The following is a 25,089-nucleotide window of genomic DNA, read 5'->3' on the forward strand; positions in this document are numbered from 1 at the left end:
GATAAAGAGCTTCACAGATAAGAAAAAGCTAAAGGAGTACATCACCACCAAACCAGTATTATATGAAATGCTTTAAAGTATTCTTTAAGAAGAGGAAGAAGAAGAAAAAGGTAAAGATAAAAATTATGAACAACAAATACATATCTATCAACAAGTGAATCTAAAAATCAAGTGAATAAAAAATCTGATGAACAGAATAAACTGGTGAATATAATAGAATCAGGGACATAGAAAGGGAGTGGACTGACAATCCTTAGGGGGGAAGGGATGTGGGGGGTGCGGGAAGAGACTGGACAAAAATCGTATACCTATGGATGAAGACAGTGGAGGGGCAGAGGGTAGGGTGGGAACTGGGTGGAGGGATGCTATGGGGGGAAAAAAGAGGAACAAATGTAATAATCTGAACAATAAAGATTTAATAAAATTAAAAAAAATAGTTCTCACTGCTTCTAATCTTACCCGAGGATTCTCACATAACAGCCTTTGATACTGAGTCATTTGAGCATGAGTCAGCCAGTGCTTCCATCAGGGTGACAACAGCATGAGGTACTTTTACATTTAAGTTTTGTCCTAAGGTAAACTTACCTGCTTTTTTGACTAACAATGCCATGGCTGCAAGGGCCCTGAGACATAGGGGCCACCCAGAGGCAACCAGGTCAATCCGCTTGGGAGAGATAGGCTACTGGTCTTTGCCATGGTCCAAACTTCTGGCTTAGAACTCTAGGGCTACCCCGCTGTTCTCGGGTGAACAAAAAGATTACAGTCTCGGGTCACTTCTGGTCGCCCTAGTGTTGGGGCCTCAATGAGCTTTGCCTTTATGGTGATGAAGGCTTTCTCCTGCTCAGGACCCCAGTCGATGGGTGCCTTCTCTTCTCCTTTTAAAGCTTCATAGAGAGGTTTAGCCAGGTCTAAAAACCCTGGGATCCAAATTTGACAGAACCTTGTCACTCCCAGGAATTCCCGAACCTGACACTGGGTGCAAGGTACTGTTGTAATATACCCTGCGAATCACAGAAGGATGCCTCAAGAAGTCGAATTAAAGAGTCATATTTATTGCAATCTGGGACTATGAGGTGGCATCTTGCTTTCCCAAATCTCATAGTGATAAGATGGTGGCAAAGTCAGACTTATAAAGGCAAAGATCACAAAGGTATTGATTACATCTCAAGGTTTGGAATAAGGAACCTGGTTTGCAAAAAAGCAGTTTACAGAAGCAGAAGCAGCATGTTATCTAAATTACAGTTTTGGGTCTCTGGATCACTGAATTGACAGAAACACATTATCTAGAGCCCTCGGGTCTGGAATGAGGAACCTGTGTTAAACTTAGGCATGTTATCTAAATTACAGTTTTGGGTCTCCGGATTACTGAGTCAACAGGACACGTTAACTGGAGCCCTCTGACCTTGGGATAACTGTGCTGTCATTCCCAGGTAAAGGAAAATGTGCTTTCTGAGACCAGTATGACCACAACCCATGGGATATTCACATAATCAATAGGGTATTTAATCGAATGGGATAATTTATATAATTCAGAAAATCAAAATAACTTTTCTATTGTTAAACAAAGCAAATTTTTTTTTTCAAAAAGCATTTTTAATCAAAAAATCAAAGTGTCATACCAATGTTAGGACTGAAGTTGGAACATTTTACTAAATAAAAATATTGAAAAAGGTCTGCTTAAAATTATTCAAAAACCAGGAGAAAGATCTTAGAAAACTGGGTGAGTCTGTGATATCCACTTGGGACAGTTTTCTATACATAGGGTTCTGGTCATCTGGAAGCCAGGCCAATCAAGTCATGCTTTCCCAGAAAATCTGTCAATGTTTCCCTCATAAACGCTAAAGACCTGTCGTTGTCCTTCATGGTCCTACTCCATTTGGCCTTGCTTTTACCTCATCTCCCGCAGTTTGCCTTTGACCACTGCCCTCCAGGCATGCTGGCTCCAGGTTGCTTCAGGGCTTTGTAGTTGTTATACACGTTTTATTCCAGCCCTCTTCTCTCTGGCTTCCATCCTTCAAGTCTATTCAAGTGATGCCATTCCTGACACCCTCGGTTGCTGGTTTGATCCCTGGTCCTGGTTGGGGAAGCAACCAATAAGTACAGAAGCCAAACAGCAGGGGTAAAGTTAAACTATAGTTTCTACCTGAGATGATTGCTACCATACTTCAGTACTAGATGACACATACTGCCTGCTTTCTTTTAGTCCCTAGCCTACATTTCCCTTGAAATTGGATATTGATGGATTTTAACAGGCTTTGCCCCAGGCTTTAGCACTGGGGCGTGGTCCTTGGCCAGGCCTGGAGGATTCCCTTCCACCCAGAACAGCGGAAATTCTTTCTCTAATTCAGGTTCTAATGGTGAGGCCTTTGACTGGGGGTTATAAAGTCTCCATTCTTCCTCCCTCAGCACTGCTAAGGACAGGATCATTGGGGAGGTCTCCTCACCTAGGCGAAGCTGTGCTGAGCCATCTGGAACAAAAGTGATTTCTGCCCCCATTTTGACTAGAAGGTCTCTACCCATTAGAGGCACTGGACAGCCTGGCAAGTACAGGAATTCATGAATTACTTGGTGGCCGCCAGGGTGTAGATTGGTGAGGGCGGCAGAATGGTCTATGGGTCTGGTACCCAGTAGCTCCAATAATGGTGACCTCCTTTCCTGAGAGAGGCACTACTTTCCGAGTGACTACTGAGTGCTCAGCTCCCATATCAACCATGAAGTCCACAGTCTGGCCCCAATTTTCATTCTGACCTAGCTGAAAAGAGCCTGGCCTGTCCTAGTTGGAATCAGCCATTGCTAGCCCAATGAGATCTGCTTCAGGTGGCTCTGGTTGATAGTGACTGGGTGGAAAAGGTGTCCCAGTTTTCTTACTTTGCCATTTGGGACATTCATTCTTCCAGTGTCCTAATTCCTTACAATAGGCACACTGGTCTCATCTCAGGCTCGCTCTTCCTTTCCCCCCTGATCTGTACTCTTGCTTCCCTTTCTGATCTGTCTGGGAGCCTGAGCCTCTAAAATCCGCTGCTATTATATTGGCCCTTCTTTGTATTCTCTTTTCTTCCTCCTTTCTTGCCGCACTGTCTCAGTTGATGAAAACCTTGTTTGCTATCTCTAGCAGTTCGGTAACATTTTTTCTGCAAATCCTTCCAGCTTCTGTAATTTTCTCCTGATATCAGGCTGGGCTTGGCCTACAAAAGCAGCATTTACCATAGTTTGATTTTCTGGGGCCTCAGGTTTAAAGGGGGTGTAGATCCAGTATGCCTCACACAGTCTCTCATAGAAAGCTGATGGACTTTCATCAGGCTTCTGGAAAACCTCAGAGATTTTAGCCATACTGGTGGGCTTCTTGGCTCCAGCCCTGACCCCCTGGAGGAAGGCCAGCTGATATCTTTCTAGCCAGGCCCTTCTGTCTTCTGAGTTCAGGTTCCAATCGGGTTCCTTTTTTGGGAAGGCCTCCCTGGCCCATCTGTTTGTATCTAATATCTTGCCGGGGCCTGGGTCTGGAGCCACTTCTGAGCCTGTTACTACTCTAATGTGCTCCTCAGTGTTAAAGAACATGAAAAGGAGCTGCTTGCAGTCCACCCGGTGGGCTTCTGGGTCTGGAAGATCATTTCTAGGAGGTCTACCATGGCCTGAGGTTTTTCAGAATAAGCTGGGGTGTGATGTTTCCAATTTAGGATGTCACTTGTGGTAAAGGGCTGATAATAATAGACTGGCCCTCCCTCCTGCAAGGTCCCATCTTCACAAGTACTTGGGCACCCCAAATCTCCCTGAGAGGCATCTGACATGCTGGTTGTGGCTTGGGCCTTTGATCAGCTGAACGCAAGCACTGCCCAACTGGCTCTGGAGAGCCTGGTTGAGGAGAGACGGAGGGAGGCGGTGTTTCCAGACTTTCTGGACCTTCCAGACCAACAGGGGGAGCACTTGGTGCTGCCTGTGGCACATAGGGAAGTGGTAAAACTGGCGGGACTTCCTCAGGGGGTCCTGGCAAAACAGGGGGCTGGGTTCCCTTCTGAGAGACCTGTTTCTTTTCTCCTGCCTGCTTCTCTTCTGCTTTCTCCTGTCCTGCCTGCTTCTTTTCTCCTGCTACTAAAATCTTACTCTGTCCCTTCTTACACACGCAGAACTGGACCCAAGGCGGCAAGGTTTGAGCAATTTCTAACCTGCTGTCTATTGTAAGGAGACTGATCTGGGTGTCCAGGGTCCTTCGTGACTACATTCCAGACTGCCCTGACCAGTCTTTCATCTAAAGAGCCTTCCGAGGGCCAGCCAACCCCGAAGGCTGGCCATTCTAATTCACAGAATTTCCACAGTGTTTTGGGGTTCATTTTAATACCATAGTCTCCATTGAAACCCTTTTTAAATTTTTTCAACATGCAATTGAGAACAGTGGGTTTACTTTTTCCTGACCCCATGATGATCGGTGGTGAGAGACAGACAAGGGAGGGGATGACCTGTTTTCACAGATCCTCACTCAGATGCCTGCCTGGCCGTGTCCCTTTGGGGGTTTGGATTTGTCTTAGCTAAGGTGTACCCGTATAAACCCTGGGCCTGGTCACCTCCACGTGGGGGTGAGTCACCATTATGCCTTATGACAAATCTCGGAACTGTAAGTTGGGGCCCACTCAGACTCCGTAACCAAGGTCGTGGAGCCACACAAAGGATAGGAGAGAGCAGGCCCTCTCCCTCCACACTCACACACTTTCATCAGACATTCACTCAGAGTTTTAAAAAAAAACAGTCCACTCGATTCCTGACTAATTTACCTAATGAAGTCCTATGACTTCCGGGAAGGTGATCAAGCTCCCCCCTCTACTCACTTGGAGTGGGTCTGACTGATGGGGGGGCCCTACCTTACTGATTCTGTCGACAGGTCCAGAAGTGTCTGTCTACTTTCTCCAGATGCTGGCTGGGTCCTAGGCTGAGGTCCGGGAGTGTCCAGAGTGCCCTGGTTCAATTCTGCTAAAATCAGCAGGGTATGCCTTCCGGAGGCCTATCCCATGCCCCCGGGGCCCCAAGCCCTATCCCCTCACCGGAGGCCAAAAAGGCCAAGTGCAGTTGGGTTCCCGGTCTCAGGGAACCAGTTGTTGCAGAAGACCACAGAAAAACCAAGTGATGCTTTAGAGGAAAGGAGTGACACTGTTTATTTACGCCAGCAGACTCAGGGTATAACTTTCCAAATCTGAGTAACGTAACATGCAGGGGCCTTCTCCTTTATATCTCCCTGTGGTCTTTGTCCCGCAAATATGGATTATGCTTCCGGTTCTTTTCACGGGCCTTGCAAGAAGGCCCCCAGTTGTTGGGGGGTCTCTGGGCCATATCTGATGCTTTGGTCTGGTGCCAGCATTAATAATCCTCCCTCCAGGGCAGTGCACTGTTCAGTTTTATGGCCTCTGTACAGGTTCTGCAAGACCAGTTTCTGGGAAAGAAGTAATGACTTATTTATAGGTTATTAAGAATGTACACTGGGTTGGCTGGCATGGATTCTGATTGCTAGCCCCCCAAATATCAGGGTTACATTGGAATTAGCTTTTTAGCTTCCTCAATGGAATAAGACAATAGCTGGAGAGTTTACTCATCTATTAGCAGGTCAGATCTGAGAAAGGTGAGTATAAAGGGGCTAACTTGTAACTTTCCTTTAGGTGCAGCTCTCATTCTCATGAGGCCTATGGGTAACACAGACACCCAGGACTCTGCAGCTTTTTGGCATAGCTTGGTTAGAGTCCTTTTTAGGGTTTAGTTAGCTTTTTTTTTTTTTTTTTTTTTTTTTACTTTACCCAAGAGTTGAGGTTTTCATGATGAGTGTGATAGTTGATTTCTAAAGCTTGAGTCAGTTGTGTAATTTTGGCTATAAAAGAGGGTCTATTGCCACTCTGTAAGTTTCTTAGTAGTCTATATTTGGGTAATATTTCTTTTAAGTAAGTACATGGCCATTTCAGCAGTTTTTCTGTTTTGGTAGGAAAGGCTTTATTTGGTCAGTGTCTATAAATACTAGCAAATATTTAAATCCAGCTTTAGGGGGGTATCTGAGTGAAATCAATTTGCCAATTCTCCCTGGAGTGCTCCCATGTTGAATTGGTGTCCGGAGGGGAGAAGGAGCGAGGTAACTCTGAGGGTTATTTTTCTAGCAGAGCACACACCCTCAGGTCACGTTCTTTAGTTTTATGAAGGCTTTGTGTCACAAACAGCTGGGAGACAAGGGTGGTAAGAGTATCTCTCCCCAAGTGAATGTCATTATGGAGCACTTTGATGTACAGTGCCATGATAAGGTTTGAGGTAACAAAAGTTTATTGTCCTTTGACATCCAGCCTGCTGGGTTTATAGAGAATCCATTCTCAAAGGTCCAAGATACCTCCTCTGTGGCGTAGGAGGGGCCTTCAGGGAGCTAAGGGAGGTGGGGAACAGAGCTACCTCTAGGGTGATTGATGAAAACTGTGCTATCTTAGCTGCCCAATCTGCTGGCAGTGGTTCTCAACCTTGGCTGAACATTAGAATCACCTGGGCCTCATCCTCCGGAAATTCTGTTTCTTTGTTACTAATGTTGTGGCCTCACCCCATAACAAAGAAACAGAATTTCTGGAGAATGAGGCCCAGAAATCAGGATTTTAAAAAGATTCCCAGGTGATTCTAATGTGCAGCCAAGGTTGAGAACCACTGTGCTAATGTATTGCCTTTGATTACATCTGTGTCCCCCTTGTGGTGGCCCCAGTAGTGTATTATTACAGTGGGGCCTTGACTTACGAGTGTCCCGACTAATGAGTTTTTTGAGATACCAGCTGTCTCTCTGCAGATTTTTTGCATTGAGTTGATAGAGTAATTTGAGTTAACGAGCTCTTTAATGAGCTCAGTCTCGGAACGAATTAAACTCGTAAGTCAAGGCCCCACTGTACTTCTTGGAGTGGTGTTACAGATGTCAGTAGTGTTAGGGTTTTTGGCCCGTGACACAGGCTGTGAAAGAATTCACAACTAAAAGAAGAGATAGATACAGAGAGAAAGTTTATTTTACTTCCCTAAAGGGAAAAGGCCTGTGCATTGCTAATCAATGCAAAGGCAAGGAACAAAAGCTGCCCTATTCCCCCTTTAAAGCCTTGGATAGTAAGGGAGGGGGATTTTCCGGCTGCTGTTATTGCTAAGTGAAATTGAGCAAACATCAGGAGGGTTGTCTTTGTTAGTTCTTCAGGAGACAGTCCAACAGATATCCTAGGGAGGTATCTCATCAGTATTTTTCCCAAGTCTGTAAAACATTCTTAGAGCAAAAGTTATTAAGAGTTCAAAAGAGGCTTGTTTGAAGAGGAGGGGGAAAGGGATGGAACTTTCTGTTCATTATTCCTGGGTTGTAAACCAGCAGGAAGGAGGGGTATGTATGTAAGAATGAAGTCTTGAGAGTTATCTTGTCCCTCAGTTTGAAGAGAGGGGCTGTTTGAACCAGAGGAGCTAACAATCTTGGGGTTTAAATTACTAGGTGCTTCTCCTTAACTGCGGAAGGCTACAGAAAAGGAAAAGCTTTCTTTTTTCCTTCTAACACTCCCCCCTCAGAGATTCCCATCCCTAAAATCTTTTAGGGTTAATGAGGCAGCAAGGTCCATCTTCTGTAATTGCTTCCATTCTGTTAAGGGGCATCAATACTACTTGAGAGTTCAAATGAGAGTCACCTGGGGAGAGAGGTCTATAATGGAAGTCCTGAAGTCTAGGGCTATGCTGCAAGGAGTGGAGGACGATTATACAGTGGGGCCTTGACTTACGAGTGCCCCAACTAACGAGTTTTTCGAGATATGAGCCCGTCTCTCGGCCGATTTTTTGCTTTGAGTTGCGAGCTAAAATTCGGGTTATGAGCCAGCTTCAGATACCCCACCGCTAGTTGGCGCAGCGAACTTCACAGTGAATGCCACAACATCAGCCCAGCATCACGTGTCTAACTCGTTCACTTTTGATTTGACGTACGAGTAATTTGAGTTACGAGCTCCGTCAGGGAACGAATTAAACTCGTAAGTCAAGGCCCCACTGTATTAATGTTTAGTTATTACATTACTTATTGTATAGGTTTTTTGTATCTGGAAGAGGAACTTGATGTCCTTATTAGACTCATAAGAGTAGCCCATTGATGTTCCTGTGGGGACTTATAATAGGTTTATTTCGAGATAAAAAAGTAGGTCATAAAAAAGTTAGGTATTTGTCAAGGTCATAGGCATATAACCTATACAAACAGAAAGAACACAAAGTTTAATCAATATAGAGAATTATAAACCAATTGAGAAGGCTTTTGCTGGAAAGAAAGTAAGCAATTTGATAGATTGTCTGTAGGTAGAATATCTCTGGTGATGTTATCAGGTGCTGAGGTCTGTATAAAACTTTCTTAAAACTTTGAAAACAGTTAATTGCAATGGAGTTTAATACCTACAATTGGGCATTGTGATTTTTATTGAAACAAAATTTCTCTCCCTAAAATCACCCTCATTTTTATTAAAGAGACTCTATTAGGTTTTAACTTGACCTTATTATTTGTATAAACACAATAAGAATAGTAACTGATTATAAGTCTCTTTTAGATTTACTTTGCTGGAATTTCACTTATAAGGAATATCTAGGTTGAGCTTCAGTCAGCCCTTCAGGACATAGAAGCCAAGCCACACAGTTGCCATCTGGCTTTGCCTGTAAGGGTCTGAGTGGATTCCTCAAGTTCTTGAGGTCACCAAAATGTCTTGTTCTCTCTGCCATTTCCCAGGAAAGCAATCTTTGTTTCTTACCTGGAAAGATTGCTGTGAACCAAATGAACAAGCAAGGCACCAGGCCATTTCTCCAAGGTAATCTTATTGGCTTTAAAGTCAGTCTTTTATTCCTTAAGGCTTTTGGTGACATCCAGAGTCCTAGCATGTCTCTCTCAAACATGACATTCCAGTCAAAGTCTTGGTTAATAGAACTGCAATTGAAACTTGGTTTTATAAAGTGAATAGATTCTTACTGGATTTATGCAAACAAATATATTGCTATAAAAATAATGCTTACTCATTGAGAGCTGTCAAATTCTGGAGGGATCAGGTAGGGAGAAAAACATAAATGCCTCAATATTGTTTATGAAGGTATAATTTATTAAACAAACTTATACTTGGAAAACAGAAATATTTCTTAAAAATTAGTGATGTTTTGAACAAAGTCATAATAATAATAAATGACAAACTTAAAATGGCATGGTTATAGACTTGACTATAAAACAATTGACAAAGAACCTTGCTTTTCTGTAAGATATAACATTCCAGGATAACAATTTCTTGGCAAATAATAATTGTTATGAAGTGACATAAAGTTTATATTCTTAGATTCAATGTAGAGTTTTAAGATATAAAGAACAAACAATATGCAAGATTTTAAAATGCTGCACATAGCTTATTAGAAGTGTACATTGAGTACTGGAAACAATTTATAAATGACTCAATGTGTGGATCACAAACATGTGAAGTTCTACCACCAGATGTCTCCAATAGGGAACTATTACACTAGGCTTGTCCACTGTCATGGACAGGATACTTGTTACTTCTGAGAGAATTTTCCATTTGAACTTGGCTCTGGATCTTCGTATGTTCCTTCCCAGTGTAAACTGAAATTTACAGAACATTCATTTTAATAAAACATATGTATACAATTAATTATAGTTACTATCTTTAATTTTTATTTGGTAAAAGCTTCCCATGTAATTTTTCAAGCATATTAAATAGGCCTAATTAGTTTAAAACTTAGGAGAGAGAATAAGTCCTTGAGGTATTTCAGAGCCCATAGTAATAAATTAAGTCATTTTTCTGTTAAAAAAGGCTTTTGGAATTTAAACTTTGGGAAGATTGTCAAATATACTTAACCAAAATATTATATTGTAAATCTTTTATAAATCTAGGTAAAATATATGTATAGTTTTATGGTAATAACTTTAAAAGATATTAATTAAATTTAACCAGTTTTAATATTAAATATTTTGTCTATAGGATCTTGCTTAATTTTCTGTCAGCCAATGAGATATCATATCCTAGTAGTGCCATCCAGAAGCAGAAAACACACCACATACATGAAGACCATACATATGATTTAAATTATTAATTTTTGTAGAGAAGACATAAGATTTTTTATTTGTTTTTGATTACTTTTAAGATAACTAAAAAGAGGGAGAGAAGTTCCCAAACACCAAGCAGGAAGACCTATTGAGACTTTCAATGTAAGTGTTAAGGGCTGTGATGGTGGAAACAAAGTCTAGGCTCCAATTTAAGGACTTAGGCAACAGGAGGGTGCCTGGGTGGTCCGCTTTGGTGCCTTGAAGTTAGAAACCCTAGTGACATGACAAGAGTGGGGTTGTTAGAAATAATAGGACAGAAGGGGTCCCTTCAAATGTCAAGGGTGATCAGGGCCTGACTCACTGGACCTCGTCACCCAGGTGTTGTCTGGGGATGGTCCTGCGGATGGGTGACTCCATATACAGTGGACAGGTTTATCTTTTATTTAGTATTAGAGTGCCGGTGCACGGATTCATGCAGGGGGAGGGGAGGTCTCTCAGCCTGGCCTGCACCCTCTTGCAATCTGGGACTCCTCAGGGGATGTAGCAGTGCACCAAGAGGCAGGCGACCAGGGAGGAGCCTGAGCAAGCTCCACGCTGCTCACTCTCATCCCAGACCGCTGCACCTGCTGCAGAGTTGGGAGAGGCTACTGCCGCCACAGCTGTACTTGCCAGCCATGAGCCTGGCTTCTGGCTGAGTGGCACTTACCTTGTGGGAGCGCACTGACCCCCAGGAGGCAGCTCCTGCATTGAGTGTCTGCACCCACGTGGTCAGTGTGTGTTATAGTGACTGCTCAACTGGTTGTTCCAGGTGTTTGGTCATAATGGTCGCTTAGGCTTTTATATATATAGACTAGAGGCCTGGTGCATGAAATTCTTGCGTCTGGCCAGCAATCAGGGCCGATCAGGTTCCCTGCCTCCCCACCTCCTCCTTCCCTTGCTTCCTCAGTGCCCTGCTGCTGCCGCCTGCCATGTTCCACATCACCCTCTGGTGGTCAGTGCACATCATAGCAAGTGATCAAACTTTCAGTCTCACAGTCGAATTCCCAAGGGGACACTCTGCATATTAGCCTTTTATATATATAGGTTATATATATAGATTGCCATGTATTGAGAAAGAACTTACTCTGCAGCCAGACAGGTAGGTAGGTTTCCCCCACACAATGACAAAGAGCAAGAGAAAGTGTAATGGAAGTAATCCTAGGTCCTTTTAAAGAAATTAGCTGGAGGAAGGGGACTGGAGCCTGTTTATTTTTTTATAAACTTAAAACTTTCACAAACTTTTTCAACCTTGACAACCTCTTATAAATCTTTCTACAATTTGCACAAACCTTTTTATCTATCTATATTAATAAAAGGGTAATATGTTAATTAGACCAGACATCTTCCAGATGTCCTTCTGGACAAAGCCATGGTGGTGGGGCTGAGGCAGAGGTGGTTAGGGGCAATCAGGCTGGCAGGGGAGAGCAGTTAGGGGTGATCAGGCCAGCGGGAGGCTGGTTAAGGGTGATCAGGCCAGCATGGGGGGTGGTTAGGGGCAATCAGGCTGGCTGGGGGGGGGGGCAGGGGCGGGGTGGTTAGGGGCTATCAGGCAAGCAGGGGGGGCGGTTAGGGGTGATCAGGCAGGCAGGCAGAGGGGTTGGGGCAATCAGTCAGGCAGGCAGGTGAGTGGATAGGAGCCAGCAGTTCCGGATTGCAAGAGGGATATCTGACTGCTCTTCATCCCTAAATTGGCAGTCAGACATCCCCCGGATTGGAGAGAGTGCAAGCTGGGCTGGGGGACCCCCTCCCACCCATGCATAAATTTCATGCACTGGGCCTCTAATCATCACTAGAATAACTCAACTTCAATTCTTGTTCTGCAAAAACGTGTCTCTATACTTTGTCATCTATTATTATACCCATATACTTTTTTCTCAACTTAATTTGAACTTTTAACTCTTAGAAATCTCAATTTCCAATGATAACCAAAAGTAAATACCAGCATTCCTTAGATTGATGTTTATGAACACATTTTAAATATACTCTTACTTTCAAGAAAACACACCTTCAACAAACTATAACATTATATAATAGTTTCAAATTCACCTTATAGACTTTTTGCAATAAAAAGCTAAAAGCAGGCAAACTTAATTAAGACTTGTCTAGCAATCAATGTTTCAGTATTTCATGTAATTTTAAAATATCTAGATGTTTAATAACTTTAATTATTTAACCCAGCAATATTTCAAGATTTTTTAATTTACCAAAGACTTTGGAAAACTATATATAGGCAAATATAATTATTACTAAAATGCATTATCAAAAACCATTTATTTTAGTTATACTTATTATCTTAACAACTTTATGATATTTTAAAGCCAATTATTATTCATTTTCCTGATAAACTTTGTAACAGGAATAACATAACCTTGACAACTTTTAGGAGGCTGGAGAAAAGATGGGGGGAGACATGGGGGAGATTGGGGCAGAGTAGCAGGCCCCACAGCTTGTTCCCAGGACTGCACTCCCAGGCCTTCAGGTGCTTGGATTCAAAAGCATCGTATTCTTTTCTTTATAAGGGGCGGTGCCGCCCTCCTTGCTGCTTCTGCAGCTTTCACAAGGACATTGTCACAGTTCCTGCTCTCTAGGAGAATTTGGAGTGTTTAAAAGTATTTACTTTTATAAATTTTCTTTAATTATATTACCCAGGGGCTTAGAAAGACATGACTAAAAGTGAGATTCCAAAGGCTGCAGTTGAAGGGGTAGAGTGAAAGGGTATTGTTGAGGATGTCCACTCACCCCAGAGATCAAACAGGTTTTGGAAGAAAGAGGCCTTGGTGAGAGAGTCAGAGCAGAGAAAGCAACCCCCCACATCTAATAAGATCTAATTAGCTTACCTGTAACATCAAGGGCCACCCTTGGCTCCTTCCCTTCAAAGGTAATGTTCTTAGTGGGGGTGACAAGATCATTGGACCCCATCAGCTCAAGTCCATTGTATGGGTAGGTTCTGATCCTGGGGACCCTCCAGCCAGTCACCAAACTTGGGACAGAAGGGGCATGGCCCTGGAGGTGACACATGGCTTAAAACTGAGTTGTTTCTATGAAATGGCTTTCTTGCTCTTCCTCTGCCCTGTCTCAGGTATTAAAAGTACTGAAGGTGCCCAGCCGGCGTGGCTAAGTGGTTGAGCCACTGAACCAGGAGGTCTTGGTTTGATTCCCAGTCTAGGCCTGGGTTGTGGGCTCAATCCCCATTGGGGAGCCTGCAGGAGGCAGCCCATCGATGATTCTCTCTCATCACTGATGTTTCTAGCTTTCTCTCCCTCTCCCTTCCTCTCTGAAATCAATATTTTTAAAAAAGTACTGAAAGTTATTTCTACCGGTTGCTCAGTGGGGGTCTGAGGTTCTAAGACTAGTTTCTGGTAACTTTCCTAATACCTGAGGCTGTCGGTTGGATAAAATGCATCACTAAAGTGCTTGGCCCTTAACAAAAATTATAAAGGGCTAGCTTAGACATAGAAAAGGGAACGGGCATCTGAACAACTCCTTTAACAGGCTTTCTGATGAGTGTTTTGGGTTTCTTAGGCTAGATTCCTAGAAGTGGGATCACTGGGTCAAATGGCAGTTCCTATTTAATTTTTTGAGGAAACTCCATACTGTTTTCTGTAGTGTCTGCACCAGTGGGCACTTCCAGAGACAGAGGAGAAATTGGAGAAGTTAACTCTATCCCGGTGAGGGCCACCAAAATGTTAGGGTTTTTGGCCAGTGTGGGCTGTGAAAGAATTTATTTTACTTTCCCCAGAGGGAAAGGACCAGTGCATTGCTAATCAATGCAAAGGTAAGGAACAAAAGCTGCGCTGCTGCGCGCGCCCCCCCCCCCCCCCCCCGCCTTTTAAAGCGAGGGATTTTCGGGCTGCTGCTATTGCTAGGTGACATTGAGCAGAGCTTAGGGTGGTTATCTTTGTTAGTTCTTCAGGAGACAGTCCAACAGATGTCCTAGGGAGGTGTCTTACCAGTATTTTTCCCATGTCTGTAAAACATTTTTAGAACAAAAATTATGAAGAGTTCAAAAGAGGCTTGTTTAAAGAGGGCATGGAAGGTGGAAGGAACTTTCTATTTATTATTCCTGGGTTGTAAACCAGACAGAGGAGGGGTATGTGTTATGACCAGATTTCAAGATCCCCAATAGACCAACAGGGAGCCAGCCGAGTCCGATGCAAAAGCAGAGTGTCTTTATTATTATTACAGACCCGGGTCTGGCTCCCAGCCTCTACCGACGCAACAGCGAGACAAGAGTGCCAGCCCCGTGGGAAAAAGGGGTTTTAACAGGGGGGTGGAGTGAGGGGAGGAGAGATGACTGTGGGCCCTGCCGATTGGCCAGGTGCAAGTCGGGTCTTGTTACACACGATGTGGTCATATCTATGGCGCGCATGTCCCTTGATTGTCATTAGTTAGTTTAAAGAAATCCTGGGCGTGGCTAGCAGAGGCTTAGGCTTCTGGGAAGAAGCCTTGCCGAGCATATGGCTGCTAGGGTAAGATGGAGGGTGTAGCTCTTGCCTTTTCATATGTACGTAAGAATGAAGTCTTGAGAGTAGCTTATCTTGTCCCTCAGTTTGAAGAGAGGGGCTATTTGAACCAGAGGAGCTAACAATCTTGGTGCTTCTCTTAAATTGTGGAAGGCAATAGCAAGGAAAACGAAAAGCTCTTTTTATCTCTTACAAGTAGTCCTAAAATTTCTTTATGGTGTTTTATGGGGGAGATTTTTTGCTGTCAAAAGTGTTTTGCTTTATGTGTCTTTTTTTCTTTCTGAGTTTTTTCCCATTTGCATTTCCCTTCTTGAATTTCCTTCTCCAATGTCATTTTTTTCCTGAATGTCCCTTTTCCCAATGTCCTTTCTTTCTGCAATATGCATATCCCTTTTTTAATCCTTTCTCTCACCTTTTTCATTTCCTCAATCTTTTCTCATTTTGGTTTTTACCTCTATACAATCCTTCTCAATTTGCATGAACCCTCTGAAACTTACACAGAGGGGTGTAAGTTTCTACAATGTACACAAACCTGTGATTTACAGACTTTCTTCAATGTACATAACCTCTCTGCAACTTTCCTAGTCCCTCTTAGTTTGTTTCTTCTTGCCTCATTCAGAAATAACCAACTTTAAAACAAACTACTTTTTTATTTTTATTTTTTATTTATTGATTTCAGAGAGGAAGGGAGAGGGAGAGATAAAAACATCAATGATGAGAGAGAATCACTGATTGGCTGCCTTCTGCTCTCTCCCCACTGGGAATCGAACCCACAACCCAGACATCTGCCCTTGACTGGAATCGAACCCAGAACCTTTTAATCCGCAAGCCGATGCTCTATCACTGAGCCAAACTGGCTATAGCTAAAAGAAACCACTTTCAATTCTATATTACCAATACCACATTCTTTTTCACCCAACTTAATTAGAATTCTTAATTCTTAGAAACCTTAATTTTTAGTGACAACTAAAAGCAATACATTTAATAACTTTCAGAAATCATTTTTTTAATTGGCAAATACACTCACATTTTTAAGAGGCATAACAGAGATAACATGAATCATTCCTTTGGTGTCCTTGACCACTTTTAGGAGGCTGGAGAAGAGACAAGGGGAAATATCTGGCTTGGGTATTTCAGTGGCTTCGGTTTTATAGTACCATTTTCCCTTTCACATTGAGATGGGGAGAAAAAGTTGCCTCTGCTGCTTCCCCAGCCTGCACAAGGTTTGGGGGTGGTATTAATTCCCCATTGTTCTCAGGGCCGCAGCAGCTCCTGGACCTCCAGAAGGAGGATATAGAATATTTAAAAGACTCACTTTAACAAAATTTCCTTCAATTACCTTAGCCTTGTTTACAGTTTTAATTACCCAGAAGCTTATACTAGACAAGATGCCCCTCCCTAATAAGGGAATGAAGCATCCCGATCTATAAGAAAGGCATAATTAAAAGTGAGATTCCCAAGGCGGCAGCCTAAGGGTAGAGTGAAGTGGGATTGCTGAGGATATTCGTCCACTACTGTGTATGAGTTCCCCCATGTCCCGCGTGGTTCAGGGTTCAGGATCTGGAGGAGGGGCCACACACAAATGAAAGAGATGAGACAAGAGATAATTTGGAAATACTGGGGGGCCAGGCGGGCAAGCCCAACTCAAGGGGAAGGACTTCCACTGGTGCCCAGGCCTCGCCAACCTTTTATTCAACTTTGGATATACATAAAGCCCTTAGGCAGCTAATTGCAATAACAGACAGGCTATCTTAAAGGTCAGTAAATATTAGAAGGATATACCCTGAGACTATTTGATCAGGAAATAGCTTGAGCCCCCATTGTCAGGACTAGACAATCGGTGTATAACTCTGGCCCTTGCCATGGGTTCAAGGTTCACCAGCGTTCCGGGATCCTTGTTTGCACTTCTTTGCTAGTGAAGACAATGGGTGGCTTTCTGCACACCCCAGTGATCACACAGATTTGGGAAGAAAGAGGCACCAGTGAGTCAGAGCAGAGCAAGCAGCCCCTGTATCTAATAGAAATGTAATGGACTTACCTGTCACATTAAGGGTCACCCAAGGCTCTGTCAATTCAATTTTGATGTTCTTAGTAGGAGCTAACTGGAACATAAGGCCCCTTCAGTTCGAAGCCATCGTGTGGGTAGGTTCTTGTCTGGAGATCCTCTAGCTCCCGGAACAGTTCATCTTTTAGCAGTCACACTAGCATTTTTGAGGAGGCCCCTTCGCAGGGCATTTCTTTTCCAGTGTCCTTCTTGTCCGCAGGGTGGTCTTTTTGCTCTTTCTTTGCCCTTAGTTGTTAAAAACATTGAAAGCTATTTCTATCAGTTACTCAGTGGGGGATCTGGGGTCCCAAGGCTAGTTTTTCTAACTTTTTCCTAATGTCTGGGGCTGCCTGCTGGATAAAACCCATCCTCAGATGCTTTGCCCTCAACATATTTGTGGCTGAGGTTTGTGTACTTTTGTAAAGCTTTTGTTAATCACTCCCGAAAAAGGGAAAGGTTTTCATTCTTTCTTAGAATAACCCTTTTTATGTTGTCATAATTAACAGGCTTAATAGTACATTTTTTATCTCTTCTATGAGATAAGTAACCATATGGGTCCAGCGGTCCCTTTCCTCTCATCCTTCATCTGTCCCAGTTTTATAGACCCAGTTAATGTCCTGATCTGGAATTGCATCTCCCCTTGGTTGGTATGTGATGTTGAGCATGACAACCAGTTAATTCATCAGCTTGCCACTCCTATTATGCGCTGCTTTTCATCTACAGTACAGCAGTGGGAGAGAGCAATTTGTAAATCATTCCAAGTTAAGTTGTAAATCAATGTCAAGTGATTACACCCCTCTCTGAATTTGCTAGGGTCTTTGGAAAAGGAAGCATGTACTTGCACAACTCTTTCACCAATCTCCCTGTTTGCTACTTCCCTCAGAGATAACATGTTAGGGTTTGGGTGATAATAAGTTCTGCTCCTGGTACTGGCAGGACTGTAAGCAGGTGCCGACAATTCTGCTGTGGAGGGAGGATTAAACAGTGGCAGCTGTTCTTTGGAAGGGGTATTGAGCTGAGAAGCAGGCTGTTCCACCTTTGGGATGGGTTTTGTTTGACCCTCTAGAGCAGTCGTTGGCAAACTGCGGCTCGCGAGCCACATGTGGCTCTTTGGCCCCTTGAGTGTGGCTCTTCCACAAAATACCACGTGCGGGAACGCATGTACAGTGAGATTGAAACTTCGTGGCCCATGCATAGAAGTCAGTTTTCGGCCTGGGCGAGTCTATTTTGAAGAAGTGGCATTAGAAGAAGTGAGGGTACGTTCACTGAGGTCGACCCTTCAGATTGAGGACGTTTTTAGCAAAGTCCAGCTTAGGAGTACCCTAATTAAGTTAATAACAATGTACCTACCTATATAGTTTAAGTTTAAAAAATTTGGCTCTCAAAAGAAATTTCAATCGTTGTACTGTTGATATTTGGCTCTGTTGACTAATGAGTTTGCCGACCACTGGTTTAGACAAAGGCTAGAGGGGGAAAAGCATTTAAGGTAAAAAGGTTTTGTCAGACTATTCTTTTTTAGAGAGAGGAATTAGGAAATGCATTATTGCTTGTGGAAAAGATAAAGACTTAATGAAAAAATGAGCAGAGGAAAATAAAATCAAGATTTGCATTTTGAATATAATCATTAAGTATACCCCTAAAAATGTCTGTTATTCATAGAAATATAAATTTATTTTTGTAAATAGGACCAGTCTGCCTTTTCTTTCAACTATATTCCATGGCTTTGTATAGTAAGTGTATGTGTGTGTGTGTGTGTGTATATATATATATATATATATATATATATATATATATATATCTTTATTCTTAAGACTTCACAGAATTCCATTGCATGAGCAGAATTTACTTAACTACTTATTGCTTCATAGGCATTTAATTTGCATTCAATTTTTCAGTATTATAAATGGCAAATTTTAACAGATTTTGCCTAAATAACTTAGCCTCTATGAATATTAATATTTATTTCAAATATTTTAAAATCAGTTATACCAATTTATAAGTGGAAAAACGGATTAGCAAGGTGGGAGTATTTTTATTTCCTGAGAAGTCCTATCTTTTCCTACTCCATTCATATCTTTAGAGTATTGTAGATAGGTGACTTAAATCCTGTTCCTCTTTTCTGTTTAGCACTTTATATACAGAAGTGCCCCAAGACAAAGTTGTGAACTATACATTTTGGAAGCAGGTACAATGAGTCTTCCCTACATTGGTTTTACTGTTTTTCACCTGATTCCCTTTGCACGTGTCCCTTGTTTTCCCCTGTGTATGCCAGGCCTTCCGTGGTGGCTTCTGGCTGGATCCCCTCTTGGAGCAGGTCTTGTTCTCTCATTGCTCTTTTTCTCTGGCCCCTGTTTTAAAAGGGTGTCCCAAAATTCACGCAAGAAGTAATTTTGATAGAAAACACAGGTTTATAATTAAAAATTGTAAATTCTTATTGATTCATAAAGTATACAATATAGGGTTATGTATGGAATAGCATATCGGGTAAACTGGATTATCATGTCACGATAGCGAGCACCATTAACTGTTATTGCCTGAGCAGCCGCATTTTCGAAGAATGGTCCGATGATACCTCCAGCCCAAAATCCACACCAAATAGTGAAACGTTGTGGATGCATTTGTTTCTAAACAATCACTCGTGGATTTTCTGAACCCCAAATGCGACAATTTTGGTGATTAACCAAGCCATCAATATGAAAATGAGCCTCATCGAAATTCAGCCACATTTATGCAAAACAGTCATGGAAAATTTCAACAAAGAGTGTGTATGTGCCAGCAAAGCTGTGGAGGCCATTTACCCGATATGCTATTCCATACATAACCCTATACTGTATACTTTATGAATCAATAAAAAATTTACAATTTTTATTTTATTTATTTATTTATTTTTTTAATATATATTTTTATTGATTTTTTACAGAGAGGAAGGGAGAGAGATAGAGAGTTAGAAACATCGATGAGAGAGAATCATCGATCAGCTGCCTCCTGCACATCTCCCACTGGGGATATGCCTGCAACCCAGGTACATGCCCCTGACCGGAATCTAACCTGGGACCTCTCAGTCCGCAGGCCGACGCTCTATCCACTGAGCCAAACCGGTTTCGGCTACAATTTTTAATTATAAACCTGTGTTTTCTATCAAAATTACTTCTTCCGTGAATTTTGGGACACCCTTTATGAATGAAGATGCTGTCCAATGTTCTACTATTCATTTAGTGCCTTGAGAGGTGATCACTCTGGCTAATCAGATATACTAACTGGTACTATGTTATTAGAGAACAGATAACATTTTATTTTTGTTACTCCTCACCCAAGGATATTTTTTCCCCATTAATTTTCAGAGCGATTGGAAGGCAGGGAAGGAGGAGAGAGAAATATCAATGTGAGAGAGACACAGAGATTACTGCCTCCCACACATGCCCTGACTGAGCAGGGGGTCAGCCAGGGTGAGAACAAATATCCCATAGATCTCACTTTGTGTATTAATGAGTTCCTATAGATGACTGCATTTAGCTGAAGTGGTAGCCCAAAAGAAATCCATCAGCCATCTAAGCACTGGCAAGCATTCCTGAGACAATGTTACTTGTTCTTGTCCTAGCTTATACAATAGTTTATTTCTCTCAGGTGAAAGAGAGTACAGTGACATTGTCTTAGTTCATGGCTTCCATCTTCAAGGTCACCTGGTACTCAAACATGCATGCTTGAATTCCAGCCATTATGTCCACATTCCAGAAAGCAGAAAAGAGGAAGCCTCTTCAGAGAGCTTTCCTAGAATATTCCACTCATATCTCATTGGCCTGATTTAGCCATGTGGCCAGCTGTCCTCTTTAAGGCAGGCATATTGCTGTTCCTCACAAAATGGAGAACCCGTACTAAGGGAGATGGAAGAATAGACAATGGGTAGGGAAGTAGCAGCTTCTCCCAGCCTGACCTATGTCTGATCTGGTGAGATGCTGGAATTTACCTTATCAAAAGTACATCCTAGTTCTCAGAGATTACATATACATTTATCCTTCCTATCCATGGTGAGCAAAGAGGGATAAAGAAGATAGTTTGGCAAAAAAGATTACACTTCTTAAGACTGTTTAACCTGGGGCAGGTGGTGTATTCTCAGTGGTGAGGTAGATAAATCACTGTCTAAGTGGGCCTTTGCCCAGGTATCCAGAGATTATGGCTGTCCTCTGTTTCCTTATTTAAACCAAGGTTTTACTCATGGATAGGAAATATGTGGCGTAAGTGTTATCTTCTCCTCCTCCTTTCCTCATGGTAGAGTTTTTCCTTGTTAAGTTAAAACATGACCTTAGAATCCTTCTCAATACAATGTTCTTAGCAGTTACTTTGGTCCAAAAGATTTGTCATTGGTGTTTAAATCTACTAGCCATCTTTAAATGCTTGTGGGGATTTTCAATCTGATAGTCTCTGGGTACAATTCTTTAATTTATGGGATAAAACTCTTATAGGTGAAAAAGGTATATACTTATAGATATCAGGCTTGGCATTCTTCTGAATTTAGCACTAAATGACTATAATCACTCACTTTACTGTCCATATTCTCAATCTGTTCTTTTGACTGTTTATTGCACTATGAGTTTCTCGCAGCGGTTCTCAACCTGTGGGTCGTGAACAATGAAAATACATCCTGCATACTGGATATTTACATTACCATTCATAACACTAGCAAAATTACAGTTATGAAGTAGCAACGAAAATAATTCTATGGTTGGGGGTCACCACAACATGAGGAACTGTATTAAAGGGTCGCAGCATTAGGAAGGTTGAGAACCACTGCTAGGGCAAGACTATATCTTACCCATTTTTGTGTACCCAAGGTGTCTGGCTCAGCACACTTTCAAATGTTTTATCAATAAATAAACATTGGCCCTAACCGGTTTGGCTCAGTGGATAGAGAGAGCGTCGGCCTGCGGACTGAAGGGTCCCAGGTTCGATTCTGGTCAAGGGCATGTACCTTGGTTGCGGGCACATCCCCAGTAGGGGGTGTGCAGGAGGCAGCTGATCGATGTTTCTCTCTCATCGATGTTTCTAACTCTCTATCCCTCTCCCTTCCTCTCTGTAAAAAAATCAATAAAATATATTAAAAAAAATAAACATTGGTCAAGGTCAAGTGTCTATCAAAGTAAATACTTTCCCATTATGTAAGCTGGTTACATTGTGAACTGCTTACCATTGAATAGGAAAGGGAGGCCTTATTTGAGGAGGTCATTGGTTGACAAGAGCATTGGTAATACAACAAAGGGTCTTGGTTATTTCACAACTGCTTTATAAACGTTTGAGTAACTGACATAGCAAACTGCCTACCAGGTAACAAGGAAAGGGCAGATATACTTTGAACAGGTTTTTTTCTTTGTTCTTGAGACTAGGCCCTTTTTCATTCTTTTGACCAAAGGTCCAGGTCCTAGGTTAACGTGACTCAGTGTTTTCTGTATTCTAGGAGGTGATTCTGAGAGTTGTGCAAATGTCCAATTCATATTTCATGGATATGTGTGTAGCTGAAGTAAGACCATACTTATGCTCTACCTAATTTAATTAAGGTGGCCTATACTCACCGATTTGTTTTTATAAGATCTTATGACCATTTAAGTTAATACTTATATCATTTGTTTTAAATATTTTGGCTCCATTAAAAATTTTGTTGGAAAAAAAAAAGCTACTACTGCTAAAAATGTGAAGAGCATTGACTTAACTAGCTCATCCAAGTCCCATATCCACCTCTTTATAATGACCAAATTCTTAAACCCTGGTAACAAAGAAAGATGAAGGAAAAGAATTATGTCATGATTCTTTCAGCTCAAGAGCTGGGTTGGCTCTGATTAGATCCAATCCAGGCTGATGGTTTCTAAGAAAGCTAAATGTTTTGAGGAGAGAGCCTTGGGTTGTAAGCAGTCATCTTCCCTTCCCTCTCCAGTCCCAATCCTGGGTTATATCCATCCTATTGAGGTAGTGTCCCTACATTTAGATTTCCAAGTGATACAATGTCAGAGATGGTGTGACTAAATTTCTGCATAATGCTTCTCCTCGTTGACCCACTACTTACTCTGGTCAGAAGGGCTGGGGCCCACAGAAATAACAAGGCTCCATTCTCTCTTCTCCAAGTCTAGAACTAGTCCTAAGCGATCACTTGCAACTTCAGTCAGCAAGAGAATAGAAAAGAGGAGAGAAGCAGCACTAGAGTCTCCTTTCCACTCAAAACTTCTGCAGATTTCTTCTCTCATTATTCTAATCTATCCTTGCCCCTGTCCTGTACAGTGATACTTAGAGGTGGGGGCAGGAGGTTTAGCTGGATGCAACTAAGAGGAGACCTTAAGGACTTTGTAATCAGAACCCCCCATTTAGGCCATTTCTCAGTAGTCTCACTTTAGACAGATTTAATTATTGGAACTAAAGTGTCTTTATTTGTAAAATGGGAGATAATAGCATAGGCTTAGATGTAAAAAATACTTAGCACCCAGCTGGTGTGGCTCAGTGGTTGAGTGTCGACCTATGAACCAGGAGGTCACCGTTGATTCCTGGTCACAGCACATGCCTGGGTTGTGGGCTGGATTCCCAGTGTGGGGCGTGCAGAAGGTAGCAGGTCAATAATTTTCTCTCATCATTGATGTTTCTCTCTCTCTTTCCCTCTCCCTTCTTCTCTGAAATCAATTAAAAATATATACATAAATACTTGGCACAATGCCTGTCTTTTAGCAGGTATTCTATACGAGACACCTTTCTTGAAATGTCACTGTGCGTCAAGCACAAGGCATCTCTGCTTGGAGGAGTTTGAAGTGTGTGTGTGTGTGTGTGTGTGTGTAAGGGTGTGGTGGTTGGCACTCACGTAAATCACTGGTAAGGCTTTAGCACTTATTTTTCCTCCCTTGGCCCACTGGCCAAAAGTCATATATCTGAAAAAGTCCAACAGGTGCATTTCTAAGGGAAATACAGTGGGAATGTCAAAGAGTGGGTGGAGGTGCGGTGAGAACAGAAAAGTTCCTGCAGATCAGAGGGTGTCCCATCTTTTGGTTCGAGTCTGTGGCTACCCAAAACCCGCCCCCCCCCCCCAAGTCATGTCTTCCCTGCCTTCAAATGTTATTCCCACTTAACACTGCCCAGTGACCCTGCAGAAGAGAAACTTTGAGACAGACATGCTGTCTGTCTCCTCAGTGCCATTTGATTCACCTTCTTAAGCCCTTCAAACCTTATCATTAATTGCAAATTTTATGATTAAATAAAAATTATTTAATGTGCCTAAGTGAATATGCCATAAACATATGGTTTAGTAATTGGGTGCCAATGGCACCCAAAATACAAAATATCCTGACTTTCAGCCATCTTATCCACATTGTAGCCCTGAAAATCTGTATGTGCACACTCACTGACTTGTAGTTACGTTCCGGTTCATCTTTCCTGGGAGGCAAGAGTGTCAGACTACCTTAATGAAGAGCCTTATTTTGTCTTGCTGCTATCTCCCCACCTCTTTTAGGCTACTCTTCAGAACTTCTTTTCTACACTTCCTTTGTCATCTTGTCAACATCAGCTCTTTGCTGCCATTTAATTTCCAAGGACATCCACCACTTATTCTGACTGACATTAATATTGTTGGATCATGGAGATTTAAAAAAAATATGGCCTAATAAATGTATAAACATTACCAAGAGTGGCAGAACAGGTAAAAATAAAAGGATGAATGTCAAGAATTAAATGAATTAGTGTTTATAAAGCCTCTGGCAAGATGTATATTTACAGATGCTGATGCCACGTAAATATTAATTCCCGTACTTCTTTTGTTCCCATCACGTCATCTTTCTGGGCCTCAGTTTCCTAATGTTAAAAATTAAGAGCATTGCACCAAGTTTCTTCGTGTTGAAAAATATTTTTCCCCCAGTCTCTCCACACTGAGTATTTGGAAGTGGGTGGAAAGGTTATTTCTGCCCCAGACAGGCCGGGGGTGGGGGGGTGGGGGTGGGGGCAGGTCCTCCTGCCAGGCGCTCACCTTACCTCACTTCGGGGCCACGATTCAGGCAGCGGCCAGCAGGCCTGAACGCAGGTAACAGGTGGCTGGTGTTACTTACCTGTCTCCACCTCTCATCCTCCTCCGTGGGACACAGTGCTGCGGATGACTCCACACTGAAGTAGCCCAGGGGCCACCAGCAAGTCCTCCGCAAAGCTCAAACCAGAAGAGAGAAAAATCAAGGGCAGCTTCCTCTTAAAGGCTTAAAAAAAAAGAAAACAAAGAAGGGCCCCCAACCCGTTCCCGAGAGTGGCCAGCGCAGCCTCATGCACCCCGGGCGCCACACCCGCCTTCATCCTGGAGGGAGGAAGATGTGCCTCGGGACGCCGAGTCACCGCGGCCCCGACCGCATTCCGGGCCGGATCTGCTTCCAGGGCAGCGGGAAGGGGCGGCGCCAGGGCGGGGCGGGGCGGGCGCCGAGCCTCCACCGGGCCGTACCGAGCCCACCTTCGCGTGCAGAGCCGAGGGCCGACCCACCCCCCCGTTGCCGCCCCCGCCGCGTCGC

At 42.7% G+C, this 25,089-nt stretch overlaps 1 long non-coding RNA gene across 1 annotated transcript; it reads right to left on the reverse strand.

The window, feature by feature from the left end:
* Window positions 1-6,978: 6,978 nt before the first annotated feature.
* Window positions 6,979-25,084, reverse strand: LOC308532465. The gene is made up of 5 exons (XR_013996982.1): window positions 24,646-25,084; window positions 16,574-16,825; window positions 15,563-15,629; window positions 8,115-9,589; window positions 6,979-7,729 (listed from the first exon to the last, which is right to left on the reverse strand). It is a non-coding gene; the product is annotated as an uncharacterized lncRNA (long non-coding RNA).
* Window positions 25,085-25,089: the final 5 nt, after the last annotated feature.

The sequence above is a fragment of the Myotis nattereri genome, assembly GCF_964212035.1.
Source record: "Myotis nattereri genome assembly, chromosome: 1".
Taxonomy (NCBI): domain Eukaryota; kingdom Metazoa; phylum Chordata; class Mammalia; order Chiroptera; family Vespertilionidae; genus Myotis; species Myotis nattereri.